General features: G+C 49.1%; 2 long non-coding RNA genes across 2 annotated transcripts in view; both read left to right on the plus strand.

Moving 5' to 3' along the window:
* Nucleotides 1–24,094, plus strand: part of LOC127493406 (uncharacterized) — a 46,426-nt gene that overhangs the window by 8,149 nt on the left and 14,183 nt on the right. Inside the window, exon 3 of the long non-coding RNA XR_007923504.2 lies at nucleotides 5,952–6,080. This is a non-coding gene — a long non-coding RNA (uncharacterized lncRNA). The remainder of the gene's footprint in view (nucleotides 1–5,951; nucleotides 6,081–24,094) is intronic.
* Nucleotides 1,186–2,643, plus strand: LOC103350093 (uncharacterized). The gene is made up of 3 exons (XR_518147.4): nucleotides 1,186–1,313; nucleotides 1,772–1,887; nucleotides 2,473–2,643. It is a non-coding gene; the product is annotated as an uncharacterized lncRNA (long non-coding RNA).

Below are 24,094 nucleotides of genomic sequence, written 5' to 3' on the forward strand. Positions count from 1 at the left end.
GCACACGCACACACGCGTATGTGTGTTGGATCGTGCTAGAAAATGCTTCTATGGTTAGCAATCCAAAAAGTGTGTGGGAGAGTGGGGTGTGGGGAGAGCTTCTGTGAAGGGGGGGCTGTGGGGAGCAGGGCTATGAGGTCAAAGTGCTGGAAGCTTCCTCACTGCAACACAAGCCCCACTTTCTCCTCAGGTTATCAAAGTATGCTTCCCAGGCTCTTTTTAGGAGTTAGTGGCTCAATAAACAAATACCAGCCCCTGAATCAATAAAGGCACATGTGCTTGTGGTCAGAACAGGGAGGGAGCAGGTGCAGGGAGGGAGGCTGGCAGGAGCCCGAGCTGAGTCCTGGATGAGTTTTTGAGGTGCTGGCTGACGTTGAGTGGCAAGGAAAGAGGGAAGAGATGAAAAGGTATGTGACATTCAGACTCAGAGAAGGCCCTGGGGGTCGAAAAAGCGGGAAGCAGCAGCCTTGACAAGACCAAGACAATTGCTGCAAGAGGCTGCCCCCGGGCGGAGAAAGGGGCCAGGTGACCCAGCCCCGCCTATCCTCCAAGAGCTTCTTCTGGCCCAGGTGTAGTGGGTCTCCTGAACCTGGCTCCCAAGGCCAAGGCCACCCTCTGCCCGGCCCTCTATGCTTCTCCAGCCTCATCAGCCCCTCCTGGGGGACTCCGGGTCGACACGCTCAGTGACTTGCAGTTCCCGGCCTGCCAGGCTGCCATCATTCTGGCCGCAGACACGAAGACATGTCTCTCCTTGAGAGCTCATCAGGTCTCATCCTGGCAGTCACTTGCACCTCCAAATGCCAGAGTCGCTGGCTGGCTGGGATCCCCCCCTCCCCCGTGTTGGAGGCACTTCTGCGAGTACCTGCCAGCTGCCCCTCCAAAACTGAGCTCCCCAGGCAGGGCCTGGGTCCGCTTATGGCTGCCGGAGTACCCTCCACCCCTCCCAACACCACTCTGTGACACAGCCTAGGTACCCGGTTTATTTTGCATTGTATGGATGGGTAGAAGAGGGTGCATCTTTGAGTCAAATCTGGCTGGCTGTTAGGAGTTTCCAGGCATCTGAGCCCTGAGGGGGTTAGGGGACAGCAGGATTTGCAAGCTGAGGGACAACTCTGAGCAGGAAGGGCCTGCAGACAGAACCCAGTGCTGCCCAGAGTGGCAACAGGTGGGTGGGGCTGCACCAGTGCCACAGAACAGGCTGTGACTGATCCCTCAACCTTTATTACCCTGGGTGTGCGTGGGCTGTGGGAGCCCAGCTCCTGTCCCCAGGGCACCTTAAAGGAACTTCAGGATCTGCAACTCCAAGTTCAAAGGTGGGAAAGCACACGCTGTTTTGGGGCGTGGGAAAGAGAGCAGAGTGACGGGGCAGAGCGAATGGAGAGGGGGTGCGGGGCAGGTGGGGTAACATGAGACCCCGGAGGGGAAGTCTGCAAACACTACCTCCTACAGTTGTGGCACGGTCCAGAGCGTTTTCCTAGGAAGAAGTCCACAGCTTTCATCAGATTCTTAGGAATGTTGTGGCCACAAACAGGAAGCAGACGCTGCGGCAGGCCCAGAAGCGCTGCTCTGGCAGTGTGTATGTGACAGCATGGCGTTTCGCTCGTTTGCTTGGTGGAAAAACATGTTCCATGGCAAGATAGTGTGTAAATATTTGTGATCTGACATTTGGTTGTCTGATAAGATTGTCTGCCTTTCTGAGTACCAGTCAGAAATGTTTATTTTCTAATAGAGGTGGCCCCCAGCCTCATGCATTTGCCTGTTGTGTTCATAGGGAAATAATTGTCCAGTCGGAGGGGTTCAGCTGTCTTGGTGCATGCTTGCCCCACAGCTGCCTCTCACTCCGCCTGGGGCCCTCATCCATAGATCCTGCTCCTCGTCTCATTCCGGGTTAGTCCTGTGCTGAGTCATTTATTTATTCATTCAACAATTTTTTTTTTTTTTTTTGAGTCCTGACTATGTTCTAAGCATTGTGTTGTGGTGGGGGTGTTAAGCCTGCCCCTTGACCTCAAGTAAAGCATAGTGCAGTGAGGGCGGCGCATGGGAATTGGGCAATCCCAGCACAGGGAACAAGCATGGGGCGGGGACCTGGGGGGGCCTGGGGCACCTGAGACAGCACTTAGGGCAGCTCGGCTGGAGGGAGGGGCCGCCCAGTCTTATGTCTGTGCTAAATGCCTCCCAGCCCCACCCAGTTTGTCTTTCCTTAATTACGCTCTGAGCAAGGGATCAGGAGGGCGTTCTGTCCGCAAACTGACTTTGACCTCAGTCCACCTGGTGGAGTGAGGCCCACCCACAATAGGGCGGGCAAACTGCTGCGATCAAAGTTGACTGACTTAAATCAGAATCCCACCCAAAATGCACTTTCACAGAAAGTTCTGGAATACTATTTAGCCAATTATCTGGGTGCCAAAGCCAGCTGACACAAGCTGTCACAAGCTTCTGCTCTGCTTCCCTAACTCCCCCTTCTTAATACAGGTGCAAGAGCCAGGAGGTGAGAGCAATGTGCAGTCCAGAACCAGGAAGTGTGGACTTTCCACCCCGCATTAGCCCTTCCCTAGGGCTGGTAACCTACCTAATTTCTTCCCACTGGCTTCTTGCCATGAGTTGTACATGGATTTAATAAACCATGTTATGGAAGCATGTTAATTTTGTCCATGAGTCTTTCTGTCTGGTAGCTCACCTGGTCGTGTACTTGGAGAGGACCATGGCATAAGTTCATTTCCCACACAACAGTGGCCAAAGACCTGACGTCAGCTCTGCCGTGGCTTTTCTGCATCTGAGGCATTTAGGGGTGGGGGCAAAGAGGATCCAAGCCCTCTCCCTGCTCCATCACGGGGTCCACGGGTTTCCATCTTCTAGCTAAAGCAGCTTTCCATAAATTATGAAGGGAGCTCGAAGAGGGTGTGGAAGATGGAATGAAAAGATGAGTTTATTGTCGTGCAAAATGTTTTTGAAATCCATGCAGTTTTCCCATAGTTTTCATTTTTTTTCTTTTTCTTCTTTTTAAAAGATTTATCTATTTACTTGAGAGACACAGTTACAGACAGAGAGGGGGAGAGAGAGAAAGGTCTTCCATCTGCTAGTTCACTCCACTAACAGCTCCAATGGTCAGAGTTGAGCTGATACAAAGCCAGGAGCCAGGAGCTTCTTCCAGGTCTCCCACTAGGGTGCAGGGGTCCAAACACTTGGGCCATCTTCCTCTGCTTTCCCAGGTATATTAGCAGGGAGCTGTATTGGACTTGCACCAGTGCCCATATGGGATGCTGGCGCTGCAGGCAGATGCTTAACCTACTACACCACAGTTCCGACCCCATAGTTTTCATTTTCCTTACTTTTCAAAGATCCCTTGGTACACATGGATTTCAACATTTTTTTGCACTAAAATAAACTTCTTTTAATTCCATTTTCCACAAACTTTTTGAAGTACCCTGATATTTGTGTTTTAGAGACTGAGGACAGGGAGAAACTGTGGAATTACCTTCTGTTTAGTGGTAGTTGGCTGTCAGGGAGGACAGAGAAAATCAGAACATGGAAGCAGAAGTCCCCATGTCTATCTCCCTCTCACTTCCTCCCTCTGGAGCCACAATCTCAGCCATCAGGGAGGTTACATCCAGGCTGGGATGGGAGTCTTTGTTCTCCCCATATATGCAGGCTGTGTACAGGAAGGCAGGTGGCACAGATTGGGAGCCAATCTCCTGCACAGCAGAAACCAGGGTGGATATTTATTCTAGCAGTTAAGATGCCCACATCCCATATCGGACTGCCTGGGTTCAAGACCTGGCTCTACCTCTGATCCAGCTTCCTGCTAATGGGTACCCTAGGAGGCAGCAGGGGATGGCTCAAGTAGTTGCATTTTGGCCAGCGCCGCAGCTCACTTGGCTAATCCTCCACCTGCGGCGCCAGCACCCTGGGTTCTAGTCCCGGTTGGGGCGCCGGATTCTGTCCCAGTTGCTCCTCTTCCAGTCCAGCTTTCTGCTGTGGCCCGGGAAGGCAGTGGAGGATGGCCCAAGTGCTTGGGCCCTGCACCTGCATGGGAGACCAAGAGGAAGCACCTGCCTCCTGGCTTTGAATTGGTGCAGCACACCGGCCGTAGTGGCCATTTGGGGGTTAAACCAACGAAAAGGAAGACCTTTCTCTCTGTCTCTCTCTCTCACTGTCTAACTCTGCCTGTAAAAAAAAAAAAAAAAAAAAGTAGTTGCAGTTCTGCCACCCACAGGGGAGACCTGAATTGTGTTCCCAGCTCCCAGCCTTAATCTGGCTCAGTTCCAGCTGTTGCAGGCATTTGGGGGAGTAAACCAGCAAATGAAAGGTAGCTCGCTCTCTCTCTCTCCAAATAAATAAATATAAATAATTAAATAATTTTAAAAATAAAACATTTTCTTGAACACCCCAGCACCTCCATCTTGCCTGGCACATCATAGGTGCTCAGGGAAAGTCGGCTGCGTTGAGGAGCAGCAGAAAGAACCTGCTGATGGGTGTGCAATGAGAGGAGACTCACTTCTGCCCCCACAGGTTGGAAATCTGAATGCAACTTTCCCTAAAAGCATTGTTATACACGGTATCACTGGTCTTTGGTGCTGCAGCACTGCACGAGAGGAGTGAAATTGGCTTTGTCAACTGATCTGGGGCACAGGTAGCATATTTAACATTATTTTTCTATGGGAAATGCATTGCTAATTTCAAATAATCTACTTTCAGAATCCACTTATCCATCGAGAGCTGCCTGTGTGTGCCACCCCCATTGCCACCCAATCCCTAGACTCTAACAAGTCTGTACCCTGGTGAGGAGGCGAGAAAGGGTTCAGCTCTTTCCGCCCAGCCCACGTGCACACTGACTCTGCACCCCATGCTGCGCCTTGCAGCGTAGATGCCGTAACACTCCAAGGCAGAAATTGTTCCTTGTTTCCACACCTTCTCCTCAATGTACACTCTCAGCCCCCGGAAAATGGTGAATGCAAAAAATAGAATGCTCAACACAGCAATTCTTAGGTGAGACTCACTTTCCACACATGCCTCCTCTCTGGAAGGTGGCAGGGGAGGGCTGTGCAGGGTGGCTGATGGGGAAGAGTGAGTACAGTTGTGCTCACAGCAGTGCCCCTCCCCCAGCACACCCACTTGTTCTCAAGTAGGTGGAGCCAGGACATTAACATCGCTTCTCCCCTTTCACTGAAATTGTTCTGCCTGGCTTCAGCCCCTAGTCTTAAGGGTACAGCAGGGGTTTCTGCCCTTTAGAATGAATGCTGTTAACAGAGAAAAAAACACAATTGACTAGAGACCGAGCAGAACTGCTGAGGTTCCTACAGCATCTGGCTACCCTTTGAGATGAGCCTGGGAATGGAATCCTGCAGTATATTATTTGTAGTCGCATACATTAGAGTTAGATGAGCAGCTCTCAGCTGGGGACCAGTTTGCTCCCCAGGGGATGCTTGGAAATATTTGGAGATGTTTTTGATATTTATGACTTTGGGGAGAGGTAGAATTCAGAGGTGCTGACAAACGTCGGATCATGCATAGAGCAGCCCCCCATGATGGAGTCTAGTTACCCTAAGTTAGATGAGTCCATCTTCTCTCTGGTCTGCCTCCATTACAATAGTATCTAGGGAAAAAACATCCCCAAACCACTAACAAACCTCCTATTTGTGAAGATTAACAAACATATAAAGGCAAGTGACTTTCTTCTGAATTTTATTTCCTTATCACTGATTTTCATGATTTCATGACTTAAGAATGTTTAGCTTTTCCTAGTTTGATCTCCCAGTTAACCATTTTTCACCAGTAAGTCAAGTTTTTCTTTCTTTGCATAAGTAACTATTAAGGGGGCAGAAGAAATGACAGTGTATTGAGAAGCTGTGGCTGGCTCACTCACCAGCCAGCCACGGAAGATGGTATTTCCTGACAATGACTGCAGCCCTCTCTCCCACCCCTTCAACACGTGGGGCCTCTCCTCCCTCCAGTTGAATCCAGGAACTTCTAAGACCATGACATGAGTTACCCTGGGGCAGCATCAGAGAAGGACCATGGCTTGCCCCCCATTCCCATTGAACCGAGGCCCACTGCTGGGAGAAAGTGCGGCAAGCCACAAGGTAAGTGTTCTGGGGAGCCCAGGTCTCAGCATTCATCACCAAGTGCAGATCTGTACATGGTTTCTGCCCTTAGCCATTGAGTCACTCACCATCTTTGAGTCTTTCCAGCTAAGGCCTCAGTCTTGGTGGAGCAGAGACAAGCTGTCTATTTTCTACATTTGTGTTCCTTCCAAATTCCAGATCCACAAAATCTTTAAGTATAAGGAAATCATTGTTTTAAGGCACAGTGTTGTGGAGCAATTGCCATGTAAAAGATACACATGGAATAGTAATTCTCTCTCAAATACATTTAAATTTCTCCTGCAACAAAACTTCCAAATCACCCTACATCAGGAAAGCCGCATGGTCAAAGCCACAAATTCCAAATTTTCCAAGGTCAGAGAGCTTACACCAAGATGGTAACTAAGTGGCAGACTAACATCAGCCTCCTCCTCTATCCCTAAGGCAGGTAGCACTAATGAGTCACACAAGTCTTTCTTGATGGACAGGAGCCAGTCTTAGAATGCCTCTCAACAAGGCTCTCCAGCAGACCACTTCATGGGGCTGGCACACACGCACACACTTGGAAGCCTCTTTGCCATCCCCAGTGTTTTTTGTAAGAATGCAGGCCGATTTCCACAGGCTTATCTCCAGACAGAAGGATTTAGCTATTGTGTAATCAGGTGCACACAAAGGATGTATGGCTTTGCAGCACCTGTGTGCAAAAATTCTGCGGTATTAGTTTAGTCGAGGAAAACAGTGGGCATCCTTTTATCATGATTTTTGAGAAGTTGGCCATCAAACAACAATGTAGTCTGTTGATGCCAAGAGCTACTTTTATTAAAAACAAATAAACCCAAATCCCTGGTACATCAGAAAAATGTTTAACCCCTTTACACAAGTGGAAGAATCTCTAAAAGCAGAGAAAAGATTACTAGGATGAGATAGCCCCCTGTGTCTAGTCAGTGATGGAAGGTCGTCCACCTCGTGGCGTAATTCAGAAGTGGAATCTTTGATTGGAGTCTGATGAGGTGAGCGGGTGGAGAAGGAGGTCACTGGTCCACGTGTTATTTTGATGTTTGCTCAGTGCACATTATTGTAGCAGGTCTGGGAAAGAGCACGGAGTGAATCTGCCCTCTCTTTTTTAATTTTCTGTTTGTGAAGTTGATGTCTTCACCCTGCATCTGACAGCTAAAGCTCTCTCTCCCTCTCTCTCATCTATCAGAGATGCTGGGAAGCATGAAGTTGTTTATTTTTAAAAGAAATGTAATAACGGGTATTTGAAGAAAATGACCGAGGTGACTGAATTCCCGGGCAGGCAGGCAGGCCACATGACGGAGGACTTTTTAACTCCAGATTTCAAGGATTCTGCAGACATCACAGTCACCTTATTCTTTCATGGTGGCTTTTTGAAGTCGGAATCGAGAAGAGGGGAGGAGCAGAGAGAGAGAGAGAGAGAGAGAAATCACAGTGGCTGAAATTCTTTAATTGTCATTCCAAGAACATTTTTTTAGACCATAATTTAATCAAGGCAATAACTCTGGGAGTGGTTTAGAGATAACTAGAAATTGTCCTCTGCAACTCTCTGCCTGCTTTCCTGTCTCCTTCTCACTTTCAAACCCTCTGTCTGCCCTCCGTCTACCCCTTTATGCAAACCAACCACCGGCCCACCACTGGACCCACCAACCCCGGGTCTTCATGTTCAGACCCTGGAGCTGTCCTTTTCCTCCCCAGCCCCTTTTAGCGCCTCTCATTCTCTGTCTCACCCTTCTGGAAAAACTCTGCAGGGGTCCTTGGGAAAGTTTGTGGCAAGGGGTGGGCCCAGGACACAGGGGTCACTTTGCTGGTTGCCCTGCCCATGTGCCCTACTGAGTGCCTGTGTTCAAAGCCTGGTCTCACTTGTCATTCCAGCTTCCCGCAATGCACAGCCTGGGAGGCAACCGGTGAGGGCTCAGGTAGTTGGGTCCCTGACACCGACATGGGAGATCCGGTTGAGTTCCCAGATTCTGGCTTCAGCCTGGCCCAGCCCCGGCCATTGTGGGCATTTAGGAAATAAACTAGAAGGTGGAGCTCTCTTTTTATCTGTTTCTCTCTCTCTCTTTCTCTATTACTCTCTCTTCCTCAAAAAAATGTTAATGGAAAAAATGGAATTAAAAAATAAGTTCATTTTCATGCAAAAGAATCTTCAAATTAATGTATAATTTTTTCATATTATACATTTCCATGAACTTTTTGAAGATCCTCATATGTGACTCCTTGGTTAATCTGATAAGTTGATTCACGCTGAACTGTTCTTGTGGTCTTTCCTTATGAAGTACTACTGTCCCACAGGAGAAAAAAAAACATTGAGAACTATATAAATTACTAAAAGCAAAGAGATTTTAAAAAATTTATATAGAAAATTACATAAAAATTAACAATTCCTGGGCTAGTGCTGTGGCATAGCAGGTAAAGTTGTCATCTACAGTGCTGGCATCCATATGGGCACTGGTTCAAGTCTCGGCTGTTCCACTTCCAATCCAGTTCCCTGCTAAAGCGGCGGAAGATGACCCAAGTCCTTGGGCCCCTGCACCCACACGGGAGATCCGTAAGAAGCTCCCGGTTCCTGGCTTTGGATGGCTGTTGGGGGAGTGAACCAGCAGAAGGAAGCTCTCTCTCTCTCTCTCTCTCTCTCTCTCTGTAACTCTGTCTTTCAAATAAATAAACCCTGGATGTGAGGGCGATCTGGCTGCGACCTCTGTCACCCCATTGATGGCCAGGGTTGATTCGCTGATCTGGCTGGCTGGGCGGGTGTCCCCTTCCTCCCTCACCTCTGCATGTGCTCCATGTGCGTCCCTCCTAGAGCTGCGTGCTTGCCTGAAGAGGACAACCTTCCCCGCTAGAGGAGGACCGGTCTTCGGTCAAGGGTATAGGAACAGCTGCGCTCCCATGCTAGAACCTCCAAACATGCTCTCAACTAAGTAAACCTTTTTTTTTTTAAATTAACAATTCCAAATAAGGTAAAACACTTCAGAAGACGGTAAATTCTCACAAGTCAGTGAGCTACATATTGTTGTGCCCATTTTCCTGATGTGGAAACAAAGGCTTAGACATACATGTCAAGGGATTTCTCAAGGTCTCAAGATTCAAATCCTTATCATTGACTACAAAGTACATGCTCTTTCTTTTCTCCTTTTTAAAGCTTTATTTATTTGAAAGGCAGAGTTACAGAGAGAGAGAGATATCTTTTATTCACTGTTCACTCCCCAGATGGCTGCAATGGCCAGGGCTGGGCCAGGCTAAAACCAAGCAGCTTGGAACTCCATCTGGGTCTCCCACTGAGTGGCAGGGGCCCAAGAACATGGGCCATTCTGCTGTTTTCCCAGGTACACTAGCAGGGAACTAGATTGCAAGTGGAGCACCTGGGACTTGAACTGGTGCACATATGGGATGCTGGCATCGTTGGCAGCAGCTTAACCCACTGAGCCACAACGCCATCCCCAAAGCACATGTTCTTAACTGCCAAGCCTCTCTGCCTCCTGTTAGATTTCTGGGCTTTGAGAGCTGTGCTGGGATAATCCTCCCTGGGCAGCTTGAAAGAGCAAAGGCATTTTCCCACCTTGGTTCCTGATAGCCCGCATTAGAAACAGAACCTGTGTTTATGCCTATGCCTCTTCTGCAACACTTAGCAAGTGACTTGCTTTGGAAAATTGAGGATGTGCTCATTGAAAAACCAATTTTTAAATGTGCATGAAAGTTTTTCTTAAGTGTATTATGTAATTTCTTTGCTTCTTAAGCTAGATATCCTAAACATAATTTAGCCTTTAGCCTTTCCTTATATACTCAAGGTTTGCCAATGTGAACATTAGCTACAGTTAACGAGCCTGTAAGACAGCCAAGCCCTCGAGGGCTGTTGAAGCACATAGGGCTGTTTTTAACCTACATTTTAAGTGGTCCCAGACTGCTGTGCTATTTAAGCTCTTGTGTCTGCTTTTCATAGATTTTCTGCCATGCTGTCAGCCGCTTGGTCACTGACTCTCGGTGCTGCTGGTACCCACCAGTGTTAATCCTCTGCCCTCTTGGTTCTGCTCCTTAGCCTGGTGGTAGATGGGAAACCCAGGTACTTAGGCATATTTTGCATGAACAAAAATGAAATACTCAGGGAGTGGCTTAGATTTCATGTCAGAAGGGAGCATGGATTAAAGCAAGTGGAATTTATAACATCTACTTTAACTTTCTGGTTGTCTGCATCAGTAGTTGATGAGATTGTCAGTTGATCAAGGTACCAGCAATATCCCTCAGTCCCTGCCTTCCCACAACCCCTTTTCAGGGAAGCTGTCCACTCAGCATGGCCCCTGCTTCTTAGGTGGCAATGTTTTGCTTTACTTAACCATGATCCCCCGACACCAGCACAATACCTATGATTGGAGGAGTGGAGCACCTGACCCAAGAACACCCAGACCACAGACTGGCCAATGACCATGACACAGATAGAAGCCACACTTAGGCAACCCTAACTATGCAGAATTTGAGTTGGGAGGTAAGGCAAGCTAGCTGGCAATGGATTTGAAATAGAATGTTCCCATGTGGAGTTGTGTCCCAGGAGCACACAGGTGTCATGGGCCACCTGAGGACATGAAGCAGTGGCCTCTCTGCAAAGGCCAGCTGGAGGAAGGAGAAGAAAGACAGAGATGTTCCACAGGCAGAGACAGACAGAGACTGAGGGAGAATGGTGAGATTTTTGTCCCTGGGTATCCTTACTCCAAGCACTGCTTTTTTTCTAGAGATAACCTGAGTGAGTCCCCATGTCTTCCATGCAAAAGATGCCAGCTTTTAAAAAATGAATTTCTTGAGAGCTGAGTTGTTAGCATGACTTGCTATATTTTCTAGACCCCGTGCAAGCAAAAAAAAAAAAAAAAACCCACAATTTATACGAGAGATATAGCAGAATCTGAAATAGAACCAGCCAGAATTAACACAAGTGGATACAAAGAAAAAGACAGTAGCTAATAGTTATGTGAAAACAGGACCAGCATCCTATTATAGCTTGAACAATCAGCCCATCAAAATAGAAACAAAGATTAAGAATCTACACAATCAAAATGTAAAACAATCAGGGAAAAAAAAAAAAACAAACCTTGAGTCTTTTGAAGCTGCTTCTTTAATTAAGCAGTTACAATCTGCATACAACACCTGCTACCTGTGTGTGTGTGTTGGGGGCATCTTACTGGGGAGGGGGAGGGTGTGGCCATTCCCATGTGGCCCTGCAGCAGGCTGTGTGAAGAGGCAGAGCCAGGCAGGTGCTCCCATGGGAGCCCCACTGGGAGGAAAGCAGACGAAAGGCAGACGGTTACAGAAATGAGCCAAACAAGAGGTCCAGGCCCTTTCCTCCCCGCTTCTTGGTGCCTCTGGAGAAAGTGGCTCAGCTGATGCCTTGTTTCCTGCAGCAAGGTGGGTGAGGCCCAGTCAATGCTGTTCCTAGCCCAGTGGGAAGTTGAGCTGAGGTCAGGAATGAGTGGACACACGGATTCCCTAAGCACCGCAGTTTACACAAAGCCTCTGGCCTCCAGTGATTTCTCAGCAACTGTCGCAGCCTCAAGATGGACCTTTGGCACAGCAGTGAAGACCCCATCGGAGACACCTGCATCCCATAGTGGAGTGCCTGGGTTCAAGTGCTGCCTCTGCTTCTGCTTCCAGCTTCCTGCTAATGTACAAGCAGGGATGCTACAGGGGGTGGCTACCTGGGTCACTGCCACCCAGTGGGAGACCTGGATTGGGTTCTTGGATCCCAGCTTCAGCCTGGCTTAGCTCTGGCTGTTGCAGGCATTTGGAAAGTTAACCTATGGAGGGGCGATCTATCTTTGTCTCTCTCTCTCTCTCTGTCTTTCAAATACATAAATAAAATTAAAAAAAAAAAAAAAAAAAAAAAAGCTGGGGAGAAGCAAACAGGGCTTCCAGCCGCGCTCAAGGGTGTATTGCTGGAGCAGAGCAGAGAGACAGAGGCCAGACAGGAAGGAAGCCAGGGTTACCACTGGCAGCAAAGAAAACGGATCAGATCAAAAGGGCCGGGCAAGATGACAAACAGAAATGAGTGGCAGGTCTGACGGCCGGAGGAGCTGAGGATCACTCACGAGGGCCCGCTCTCCGGGGCAGGGTTGTTCAGGGCAGCGCCCAGGGAACAAAAGCCGGGCTGGGAGGCTGCATCCTGCTTCCCCTAGAGCAGCCGGGCCCGGCCCTGCTGAAAACCAGGAACTTCCGGGCACCTGTCTTCTCCCTGCTTAGGTGGTGCAGGGGGAGAGAGAGATGGAAGGGGAAGGAGGAAGAGAAGTGGGGGAGATGGGTCATTTAAGGGGGTGCAACTAGAGTTGACAAGATGGGGCCCGAGCAGCTAATCTCCATCCCAGAACACGTCCTTCTGTATGACAACAACACAGTCACCACCAAAACCAAGAGAATAATTGCGGTTATCCTCACGCAGCACGAGGGATTCAGATCACAATTAATGTCAAGGGTAACCCGTGGTCTAGATTCTGGGAATCAAGTCTGCATGGCTCAGGGTATTGCTAATCCCCCTCCCCCTGGGTCAGCAGATCTTGCAAAACCGAAAGCTGGCCCAGCATAAACTGGAGAGGCAGGGGCTCTGAGAGGTCGCTTGTGGGAGGCCTGCCAGCTGCACTAGGGATGAAGGCGAGGCTGCAGGGCCAGTGGCCCCGACGCTGCCCTGATGGCCAGGAACACAGCCAGAAGGGAGAGGGGGCGGGGCTGCGGCTGTGTGAGTCCTTGCCCAGAGATGCAAGCATCGTCCTCAGTGTGCAGGAGCCCCCAGACCACACCCTTCTCCTTGAAGCAGTGCTTTCCCTGGATCCCAGGAGACCACCCTCGCCCTGCGCTTTCTCCTCTTCCGCCTTCTTTCACGGCTGCTCTGTCTTGCAGTGATTTTACCTTCAGAGTTCTGTTAAGGAAATGTTCAGGAAGTAATCAGTACAAGGAAGCCCCATGCGGCCATCGTCACATCGTCACGCTGCAGCAAAGCTCATCCTGTGGCCTGTCACCCTTAACCCTGAACACCCCCCCACACACACACTTTCCTGCCCTCTCCAGGGTATTTTGAATTAAACCCCAGTCATCCTATCCACTGTAAGCATTTCAATCTGCATCTCCAATGATTCTTTTTTATTTATTTATTTTTAAAGATTTACTTGTTTATTTGAAAGAGCTACGAGTGGCAGGAGAGAAAGAGAGAGAGAGGGAGAAAGAGAGAGAGAGAAATCTTCCATCCCCTGGTTCACTCCCCAAGTAGCTACAATGGCTGGGGCTGGTGCAGGCTGAAGCCAGGAGCCAGGAACTCCATCTGAGTCTCCCACATGGGCGGCAGGGGCCAAGCACTTGGGCCATCTTCCACTGCCTTCCCAGGCACATTAGCAGGGAGCTGGATTGGAAGTGGAGCAGTCAGGACTCAAACTGGTGCTCCGATATGGGATGCTACCTTAACCTGCTGTGCCACCATGCCAGCTCCTCCAAGGATCGTTTTTTAAAGGCATAACTTCAGTTCCATCACCCACACTCCCTCTAAAACCAACAATAACTCATTGATAGCATCAACTACCTAGTCAGTGTACATGTTTACCCCATTGTCCAATAAACAGTCTGTTTAAAAATGATTTATTTGTTTGAATACGGATATAAATGAAGTTCATGCATTGCTTTTCCTCAACAGATCTCCTAAGTGTCTTTTAACTTATAGATTTCCCTTCTACATCTTTTTTTTCCTTCTTGCAATTTTTTTTTTTTTTTTTTTTGGACAGGCAGAGTGGACAGTGAGAGAGACAGAGAGAAAGGTCTTCCTTTTTGCCGTTGGTTCACCATCCAATGGGAGCCAGGTGCTTCTCCTGGTCTCCCATGGGGTGCAGGGCCCAAGCACTTGGGCCATCCTCCACTACACTCCCGGGCCACAGCAGAGAGCTGGCCTGGAAGAGAGGCAACCAGGACAGAATCTGGCGCCCCAACCGGGACTAGAACCTGGTGTGCCGGCGCCGCTAGGCGGAGGATTAGCCTGTTGAGCCGAGGCGCCGGCCCTCTTCTTGCGATTTTTCTGATAAAGAAATTAGATGGTTTATCTCATGGGATTTTTCACAGTATAAATATTTTTATTTTATCTGTGGTTTCTTTAGCATGTTATCTGTCCCTTATATTTTCTGTTCACCGGTGATTATATGTAGAGGTTTGCTTAGGTTTGGGTTCTCTACTTTTTGCCAACTCTTCATAGGCTGCATCAGAAGCAGCTAATGTTAAGGCTGAGCCTTGCATATTAGCAACCATTGATCAGTGCCCAATGATGAATGTCACTCGTTCAGCAGGGAGTCGCTACCGCACCTCTTCCTCAGTGGCGTTCCTCAGCGACGTGGTGGCTCTGAGTATGGCTCACATGGGGAGTCAGCCTGCCTGGTTCACCCCAGCACGGCTGGCAGCTGTGCACTGGGAGCAATGCCGCTGCTCTCCCCAGACGCCCGTGGGCATGGCGGGAACAATCGTGATCCCTCACGTAGAAGTGTGGGAGAGGGTCAAGGAAAGGCTGCACGGAGCGTTCCCGACATGCCAGCATGTCACGCGTGGGAACCGCCAGCCTCGTGGTTGTCGTCAGAGCACGGGTTTTGTAACAAGAACCCAGGGAATGCCCCACAAGGACGCTGAGCAGAGTCTGGCTTTTTAAGCACCCGTTCTTATCCCTGCCAGAAGAGCCAACCCCCCGCATGGCGCTTGCGTCTGGTGCCACTGAGGGGCAGAGGCGTCAGCGCTGGGGGTCGACCACGGGTGCGTGCCAGGGTCATCTGTGGCCAGGGCAGTCCTGCATCTCCCAGGAAAGAACTCCAGGGAGCAGAAAGGGGGGACGGTGCCCTTCGAGGGGTGTCTCCTAGTCCAAGAGGCCTTTCTCGGGAACTCCAATGGGGAAAATATTTACTCTGTGTCTGGTTTTGGTTAATACAAACCGACCGTCTGAACAGTTGGTTGCGCACTTACAACGATAAGAATTTTATGACACTTCGTAAAAACCACTCAGGCATGTTTAGGGCCTAAAGGCATTCATCTCACAATTGGCTCGGGGTCTGATTTCTGTATTTCTGTGCATATTAAATCTTTATATTGTCACTTACATCCTCTTAATGGTCTCCACTTTGCAGACCATCCTGGAGTTTTTAGTGGAAGTTATAAAACTAAGAAACCATTTGTGAGTCAATCTCACTTTGTTATAAAAGCAAATCTTACTGCAGTGGCTTTCCCTCCAGAAGTTGGGTGGCCTGGCTGTCAGAGGCTGGGCACCCCCAGCCCTGAAGGAGAGGAGGGGCGCAGAAGCCAGGGCAGCCGGAGGGGGACCCCATTCATAGCCCGTACATGCTCGTGTCTAGAGCTTGCACTGGCGTCAGAATAAACCCATCAACTGCTTAAGGCTGCAAAAGCTACTTAGCCTCTGGGAGCATCAGTTTCCCAGTCTGTTAAATGGGATGATGCAAGTCATTGTTTGAAGAACTGCATGCAGTCTTTTAGGAACTCAGCCATTGTTGGCTATTATCACTATGGCACTTATCCCCAGACTCTGGTCCTTGCTGGCTGAATGTTACATCAAATCTTGGTCAAAGCAACTTCTACTTGGAGTGGTACTCAGCAACACAAGGAACACACCTTTGGTTTTTTTTTTATATATATAATTTTTTTTAATTTATAAAAGGGAGGAACACACCTTTGATACAAGCAACAGCTAGATGGATCTCGAGCACCCAAGTTGAAAAGTCAGCCTCAGGGGCCAGCGTTGTGGCCTAGCGGGTAAAGCCACTGCCTGCAGCACCAGCATCCCATATGGGCACCGGTGTGAGACCCGGCTGCTCCTCTTCCGATCCAGCTCTCTGCTGTGGCCTGGGAAAGCAGTAGAAGATGGCCCAAGTGCTTGGGCCCCTGCACCTGCGTGGGATACCCGGAAGCTCCTGGCTCCTGGCTTCAGATCGGCACGTATCCAGCTGTTGCAGCCATTTGGGGAGTGAACCAGCGAATGGAAAACCTCTCTCTCTGTCTCTGCCTCTGTCTGTAGCTCTGCCCCTCAAGCAAATAAATAAAATCTTTAAAAAAAAATAAGTCAATCTCAAAGTGCCATATCATTTATGGATCCATTTATGTAACACTTTTTTCTGTAAAGACTTATTTATTTATTTGAAAAATCTACAGAGAGACAGAGATTCAGAGAGAGAGAGAGGTCTTCCATCTGCTGGTTCACTTCCCAAATGGCCACAACTGCCAGAGCTGAGCCAGGCCAAAGCCAGGAGCCAGGAGCTTCATCTGGGACTCCCATATGGGTGCAAGGACCCAAGCACTTGGCCGTTCTCTGCTGCTTTCCCAGGTGCATCAGCAGGGAGCTGAATTGGAAGTGGAGCAGCAGGGACTGGAACTGGTGCTCATATAGGATGCCAGCACTGCAGGCAGCAGCTTTACCCTCTATACCACAACACCAGCCCCACATGTAACATTCTTGAAATGACGAAATTATAGAGATGGAGGACAGATTAGTGGTTACCAGGGTAACGTTGGGGCTGGCAGGAGGAAAGTGCACCTCAGGGACCTGGGTGTGGGCAGAAGCAATTCTGTCTCTTGAATGTGGCAGTGGCAGTGATCATGTGACCATGTGTGGCATGGGATGCAGGGGAGAACTATGATACTGTATCACAGGTGTATAAAATACAGGCACGGGGGAGGGTATAGGAGACCCCCTGTCCTCTCCTTGTAGCTTCCTGTGAATCTCTAATTATTGCAAAGTAAACAGTAAAATATATTTCTCTTGTATTTATACACTAAAGCCAAAAGCCAGTACGTAGCTAAGTTACATAGTGCACTATGCCTACATGTCCTAGCTTGTGGGACATTCTACCCCTAGATTTAAGAATTGCCTCATATTTTATTTGCTTTGTTGCTATTTCCATGATACCGATTCTTTCCTAATAATGTCGGAACTGCAAAATCATCCTCATTGAGGCTGAATGCACTGAGAAATCTATTGGTCCCATTTTTAATTAGTGGCATCCCTCCTGGAGCTCCACCCTCCAATCCCTGCTGGATTTGCTGGGCTCTGAGCTGATTCTGTGTCCTTATGCATCAGAAAGCAGCTGACAATCTATACATCTATACAACCTATACAATCTTACATTGTGGTTTTAAAAAACATGTTTATTTTATTTGTGAGAGAGAGAGAGGGAGAGAGGGAGGGAGGTAGAGGGAGAGAGAGGGAGGGAGGGAGGGAGAGGGAGAGAGAGGGGGAGAGAGAGAGACTGAGACACCCATCTGCTGGTTCATTTGGCAAATACCCACAACAGCTGGAGAAGGCTGGGGCCTGAGCCAGGAGCTGGGAACCCAATCCAGGTCTCCCATGTGAGTGACAGGGACCCAGCTATTTGAACCATCACTGTTGCCTCCCAGAGTCTGCATTAACAAAAAGCTGGAATCAGGATCGAAAGCCGAGTATCCAACCCACATAGTGCAAAATGTGCAAAATACCTCCTTAAATTGTTTTTGTTTTGAGGTGGGGGTGGGGAGGTCCTGTGATTTCAGTATATGTCACTTTCCCTTGTGATTACCTGGATTTTCCAGTTCTGGGACAGTCACTGTCATTACTGCATCATGCCATCACTGCATCCCTCTCCCAACTCCCTTAGGTATCTTTAGCCCCTTTCTCTCCCATCTCCACTCAGCCCCTGGTCCCAGTTCCTGGGGGTTTTCCTGCCACCACTGAGCCTACAGCTGGATGGGAGGGCGGGGAAGGCGGCTGCAGAGTGTTGGCCATCCCAGACGGCTGAACCCAGACTGCAGCGTTTGAAGGACAAGCAGCCCCAGCTCCGTGCTTGCCCTAACCTCCATCTGATTCTTTCACACTTTATTAGACCAAAGGGTCTCTTTATCTCCTTCCCAGACGTGGATTATTGTCCAAAAAGCGGGCTCTCCTGAATACCAGAAAAAGCAAAGGAGAGGCAATGCCACTGAACTTGGGTAAAATGGAGCAAAGAAGTGGGTGAGTGTGGAGGGGAGCAGGCATGTGGAATTGCAGAAGGGGGAAGTCGGCTGCACACCCCCCCCCCCGCCCCAAGATAAAGCCTGACCGCGCTTGCCCCCACCCCCACCTCACCCCGTGTGGCCCAGGGGATGCGGGAAAGGGCACAGCTCCACCTGCAGGATGCACGCGCCCTCTTGGCGGGCTCTTGTCGGATGTGTGGGATCTCTCGGAAGCAGGTGTGTGTGCAACCAATCCTACAGAGAAGAGCTTTCAATCCAGCACATCGGGTGGAAATAATCCTTGTCACCTTGGAAATGCCGAGATAAACCTTGCCAAGCCATAGAGCAGTCTCAGTGATTTTCAGTTGCAGATTTGCTGGGAAATTTGCCACCTCCTGGTAAAACAAAAAACATGTTTAACGCCCTCCCCCCCGCCCCCCAGTATCCCAGCTGGATTTGTTTGACGTTCAAGAGCAAAGCCATTAACGATATCTCAGGCAGATCTCTCCTTCTTTATGTTCTGTAATCTTTCAAGGTCCTTGAGTATATTAAACACTTCTCAGGGACATTATAAGAAAAAACGATCTTCTAAAGTACTGCTCACCATATAACAGGATTCCCCACCCCCCTTTCCATCCTGTAGTTCCTCTTAACAAAATGTCATTGATTTAAGTGCAGGAGTCCCTGGGAATCCCTTGGCAAATGAAAGTGTTCTGAATTTGCTAATTTGATTCAGGAAATAGCCCGGGTAACCTACGCAGAAAACATATCAAAGCTTCACTTACTATGTAAGGGGTGCATGAAAGACCTTGGAAATTCTTAATTTCATCAAGATCATTCACCTTGGCAAGACACCCTGGCACAGAGAGGCAGCAGTGACAGATGCGAGCAATCTGCGTATCTGCATGAAGACAAGCAGAGCGGGGCTGCTCCGGTGGAGGCAGAGCAGGGGCCGGGCCATCCCCCCCGCAACCCCCCACCCCCCGCCCCGCATCTAATGATCAGAAGCAGAGACAGCAAGTATTCTCCACAAATTGGGAGCTTTGTGAGAAGTCTCTGTGTCAGGGCCTCTCCCTCTTTTTGCATTTAGCCACTTGTGTCCACAAATTATTAGCGGGAAAGATTGTTCTGCTGAAACACTCAGCATTTTTATTAAAAATCCCCGGAAGTCGGAGCCTAATGAGCAAGCGCATGAATCACAGGGAAGAGACTAGCTATTCATTATTTCCTTAATTGTGTTTTTGTGCCAACAGTTGTTTCTTTAATGACGGAACAATGTTGCTAAATGAAGAGACCTTAGGCCTCCGCATGTTAGCCAACATCTTTAGAGATAACCCAGAATCCATTTCCTCTCTCCCTTCCCTCCTCTGCCTTCTCTCCCACCCCGCTCAGGAGCCTCTCCCACTCTCCAGGGAAGTGGTCACCTCTGCTCGTCTTTCTTCCCTGCCTCCTCCCTCCCTCCTTCCTTTCCTTCATCCTTTCTTTATTTTAGTTTTATATTTTTATTTTTTTATTTGAAAGGCAAAGAAACAGAGACAGAGATCTTCCATCTATTGGTTCTTTCTTCAAATGCCTGCAACAGATGGGGCTTGGGCCAGGTTGAAGCCAGGGGCCCAGAACTCCACCCAAGTTTCCCACATGGGTGGCAGGGGGCCCAGCTACCTGAGCTGTCACCTGCTGGATCAGACGTGGAGTAACTGGGACTCTAACCAGGCACACTGATATGAGGATGCAGGTATCTCAAGCAACATTTCACCACTGTGCCAAACACCTGTCCGTTCTTTCTTTATTTTCTGTATTTATTTGACAGGCAGAGAGAGGGAGAGACAGAGAAAGACAGAGAGAGAGAGAGATTTCCCACCTGCTGGTTCATTCTACAAATGCCCACAACAGCCATGGCTGCGCCCAATTGAAGCCAGGACCTAGGAACTCAGTCTGGGTCCCCTACGTGGAAGTCAAGGACCCAAGTACTTGAGCCATCATCTGCGGCTTCCCAGGGTGTGCACTGGTGGGAAACTGAAGTCAGGAGCCAGAATTGGGACTTAAAACAGGTAACTGACGTGGGATGTGGCATCTTGACTGCGGGGCTAGCTGCCCACACCTGCCCTTCTTTCTGAGTTCTAACAAAACGGTGATCTCTTGCAGCTCGTGCCACTTATTTTTCTTTCTGACTTGCTTTCATTTCACTTTTTAAGACTCTCTTTGCTGTGCGTGTAGACTCAGCAGCTCCAGGTGGAAGTTATCTCTGCGGAGGTAGGAATGGCAAGAGCTGACTTACCTTCCCTCTCTTCAGCAATCTTAGAATTTTGCTTTACTGTAAGCACACATTACTTATAAAACTTTCAAGTATTTTTCCCAATTAGAAGCCATGTGTGTTTATTGTACATAATTTGTGAAATGAAGGAAAAACTCCAAAGGCAACTCCCGCCCTCTGCTGTGCCCAGGAGAGCTCCTTTATAGAATGGCTACACTCAGCGCCTCCAGACTGGGGCGCTCCAGCGCTGGGGTGGGGGGACAAGGAGGTGTGTGGGGGAGATGAAGGGAGCCTTCGCGGTGCCTCTCGCAGTCTCTGAAGCAATCCAGTTTCTCAGCCCCAGCAGGCCCACCTCCATCCTCCTGAATTTTCTGGCCTTCTGAGCAAATTGGCTTGCTCCCCACCCACACACCTCACCACCACCCTCTGCCCTGGGCGCCTGGCTCTCATCTTTTTTGGTGTGTTGAGTCATTCATGCGCTCTTGTTTGCTTTCAAGCTTCTAGAATTTTGTTGACAAATCCAAGGTGCCATTGTCTCCTCTCCTGTTCTTTAAGCCTTGTGAGTGTTCGCCTTTTTGATCCTGTTAATAGCATTGTGTAGGGTTTTCCAAGCAGGAAGAGGGACATTCTCCTATTTGCATTCAGCTTGCCATCTTTACCTGCTACGCCACAGCACCAGCCCCTAGCTTGCCATCTTTAATCAGGAGTGTCCGTATGCTGTTGGAAATATTTTACAAAGCTTTAATGATTGTATAACATCATTTGCATATAGATGAGCCATGATTTATTTAACCTTACCTAATAGGTATATTTTTGCCTATATTATTTATTTCCTTATGCTCACATACTAAATACAGACTCATTAGTCCTAAGAATCTGAGTGATCTAAAGGCACTTTGCAGGTGCTTGGACCACGGAAAGATTATCCACCTCATCTGCCAGAGAGGGTTATGGGAGTGTACCTGCCGCTCCCCCATGAGCCTGCCCTCACCCTGATGCTCTGCTTTGTCCAAGATGGTCTTGGTCCCCGGTTCGGTTTGATTTGACTTCTCTGTGAATGCTTTCCCTCCACTCAGATCTGGACGTGTGAGGACAGCGCCTGGCTCAGAGCTCCCCTGGCTGGGCTCAGAATGTCCTCCAGGAGCCCCAGGGCAGGCCCCTTGCCAATCACGTCATGCACTTTGCCTTTAGCCTGCATTTCCATTCCAGCTCTTCCCTGTTGGCGCCTTCACCAGGGTGCGGGTCCTTTGTTTTTCAGCCCGTTACCTCTGCAGCTTACGCTATGATATTTTCTCTGTTTACCTACTTGTTGGCGGAATGAAGATTTGTGCTTTGATCTTATTAGTCTGACTCTCAGAATCTCTTGGGCAACTACATGACTAAAGCTGCCTGTGATTTTGTGGGTCTCCTCTTGATAAAAAGAACTTGACGAGCTCAGAAATGAGACAAGGGCTGTGTAATTTTTTGCAAGGGAAAATGTTCTTGTTTTTCAAGCTACTGAATCGGTCACTGTCTAAATTGGTTGGCAGCAGTGCATTTTGGGGATGGGCGAAAAAGTCCTTGAGCAGTGCACAGTTTGGCTCACCCTCTCCTAATTCCAGACAGCATGAAGAAGAATCCCCGAGAACATTCTAGAATACTCCCAAGCCCTGATCTAAATAAGTGCCTGGGAGCCTTCCATGGAGACACGGGCTCTTGACTCCTAATTCTACTTATTCTTCCAGGGAAGAAAGCACCACAGTACTGCCCCCCCCCCCAATGCCTGAAGTTACAAGCCAGAGCACTAAGTGGAGGCTTAAGGATAAGATGGTAAAAATAACCAAAGGACAGGATGGGACTCCTGGAAATTCGCTCTCTGCCTTTGTCTGGCTGCATGTCCATGTGAGCGGCCAGCCCGTTCCTTCTCTCCCTGAGCCTGTTTTGGGTATGCGCCCACCTGCCCATTTCTACCGTGCCCTGCAGGTCTCTCTCCTCTCCCCTCTCACTAGCTGCCCCATCCTCCCTCTGATCCAGGGTCCTTCTGCCTTTTACATTCAGCTCTGTATGTTGAACAGGTTTGCATTCCCGAGTTCTGTGCATCTGGTAGATACCTGCTCTCAGTCGTAAAGGGAGATGACTGACGCCCTTCTATGTGTCTTTGCCTTGAAACTATCAATGGCTTTTGAGTTGTTTGTCTCCTGGCTGGGTTTGTGTCCCCTCTGTGGGTCAGAGTCAGCTGGAAGCCAAGTTCTTTGACACAACTCAGCACTCCTTGGCCATGTTTCTGAAATGCTCTGGGGGTGGGTGTTTAGCAGAGTGGTTAAGATGCTGTTGGGGGGGGGGGTGCGCTGTGCAACAGCGGTTTAATGCCCTGGCCTGAAGCACCGGCATCCCATATGGGCGCCAGTTTGAGACCTGGCTGCTCCACTTCCGATTCAGCTCTCTGCTATGGCCTGGGAAAGCAGTTGGAGGGTGACCCAAGTCCTTGGGCCCCTGCACCTGCATGGAAGACCCGGAAGAAGCTCCTGGCTCCTGGCTTCAGATCGGCACAGCTCCAGCCGTTGCGGCCAATTGGGGAGTAAACTGTTGGATGGAAGACCTCTCTCTCTCTCTCTCTCTCTCTCTCCCTCTCCTCTCTGTGTGTAAATCTGACTTTCAAATAAATAAATAAATCTTTAAAAAGATGCTGTTGGGGATATTAGGGTGCCTGAGTCCAAGTCCTCGCTCTGCTCCTGACCCTGTCAGTGCAGATGACGGCCCAATTAGTTGGGTCCTTGCCACCTGCTTAGGAGACCCAGATTGGGTTCCTGGCTCCTGGCTTTGTCCTGGCTCATTACAGGTGTTTGGGGAGCGAGCCAGCAGATGGAAGATCTCTCTTTCTCTTTCTCTGCACTCTAAGTAGATAAAATAAGTGAATTAAAATAAAAATGCTGAGCAGTTTTCGTATATCCTTCCTCTTCGTCATTTAAAGAGTTTTGCTTTTTTTTTTTTTTCTTGGACAGGCAGAGTGGACAGTGAGAGAGAGAGACAGAGAGAAAGGTCTCCCTTTACTGTTGGTTCACCCTCCAATGGCCGCTGCGGCCGGCGCACCACACTGATCCGAAGCCAGGAGCCAGGTGCCTCTCCTGGTCTCCCATGGGGTGCAGGGCCCAAGCACTTGGGCCATCCTCCACTGCACTCCTGGGCCATAGCAGAGAGCTGGCCTGGAAGAGGGGCAACCGGGACAGAATCCAGCGCCCTGACCGGGACTAGAACTCCGTGTGCCGGCGCCACAGGTGGAGGATTAGCCTATTGAGCCGCTGGGCCAGCCAGGAGTTTTGTTATTAACATAAAAATAAGGTATGTTTCAAACATAGGTAATTAAAATAACATCTAACATTTATTGAGTGCCAGGGACTCGCAGTCATCACCTCCTTGGGCTTTCCTCAGCTGTCACCTTCTGGGGGGCGGGGCTTGCTCCCCAGCCGCCCTTGCTAAAAGCTCAGCCTCCTTGATCTGTCCCATCTCTTCTGCTCCTCTGTGTTCGTCCACGTCTACATACCACATTTTTCATTAGACAGGTTTTTTTTTTTTTTAATTACTCTCTGTCTAGAACATATACTCCCTGTGGCCACAGATTTGTGTGTGTGTATGGTCATTTCTGTATCCCTGACACACAGTGGACCCTCAATAATTGTTAAATGAGTGCAGTCATTTAACCTTCATCTCAGCTCTATACCATATATTCTGCTACCATCCCCATTTTAAAGATGAGAAGACTAAGGCACAGAACAGCTGGGTAACTTGCTAAGGTTAC

This window comes from Oryctolagus cuniculus, chromosome 7 (genome assembly GCF_964237555.1).
Source record: "Oryctolagus cuniculus chromosome 7, mOryCun1.1, whole genome shotgun sequence".
Taxonomy (NCBI): domain Eukaryota; kingdom Metazoa; phylum Chordata; class Mammalia; order Lagomorpha; family Leporidae; genus Oryctolagus; species Oryctolagus cuniculus.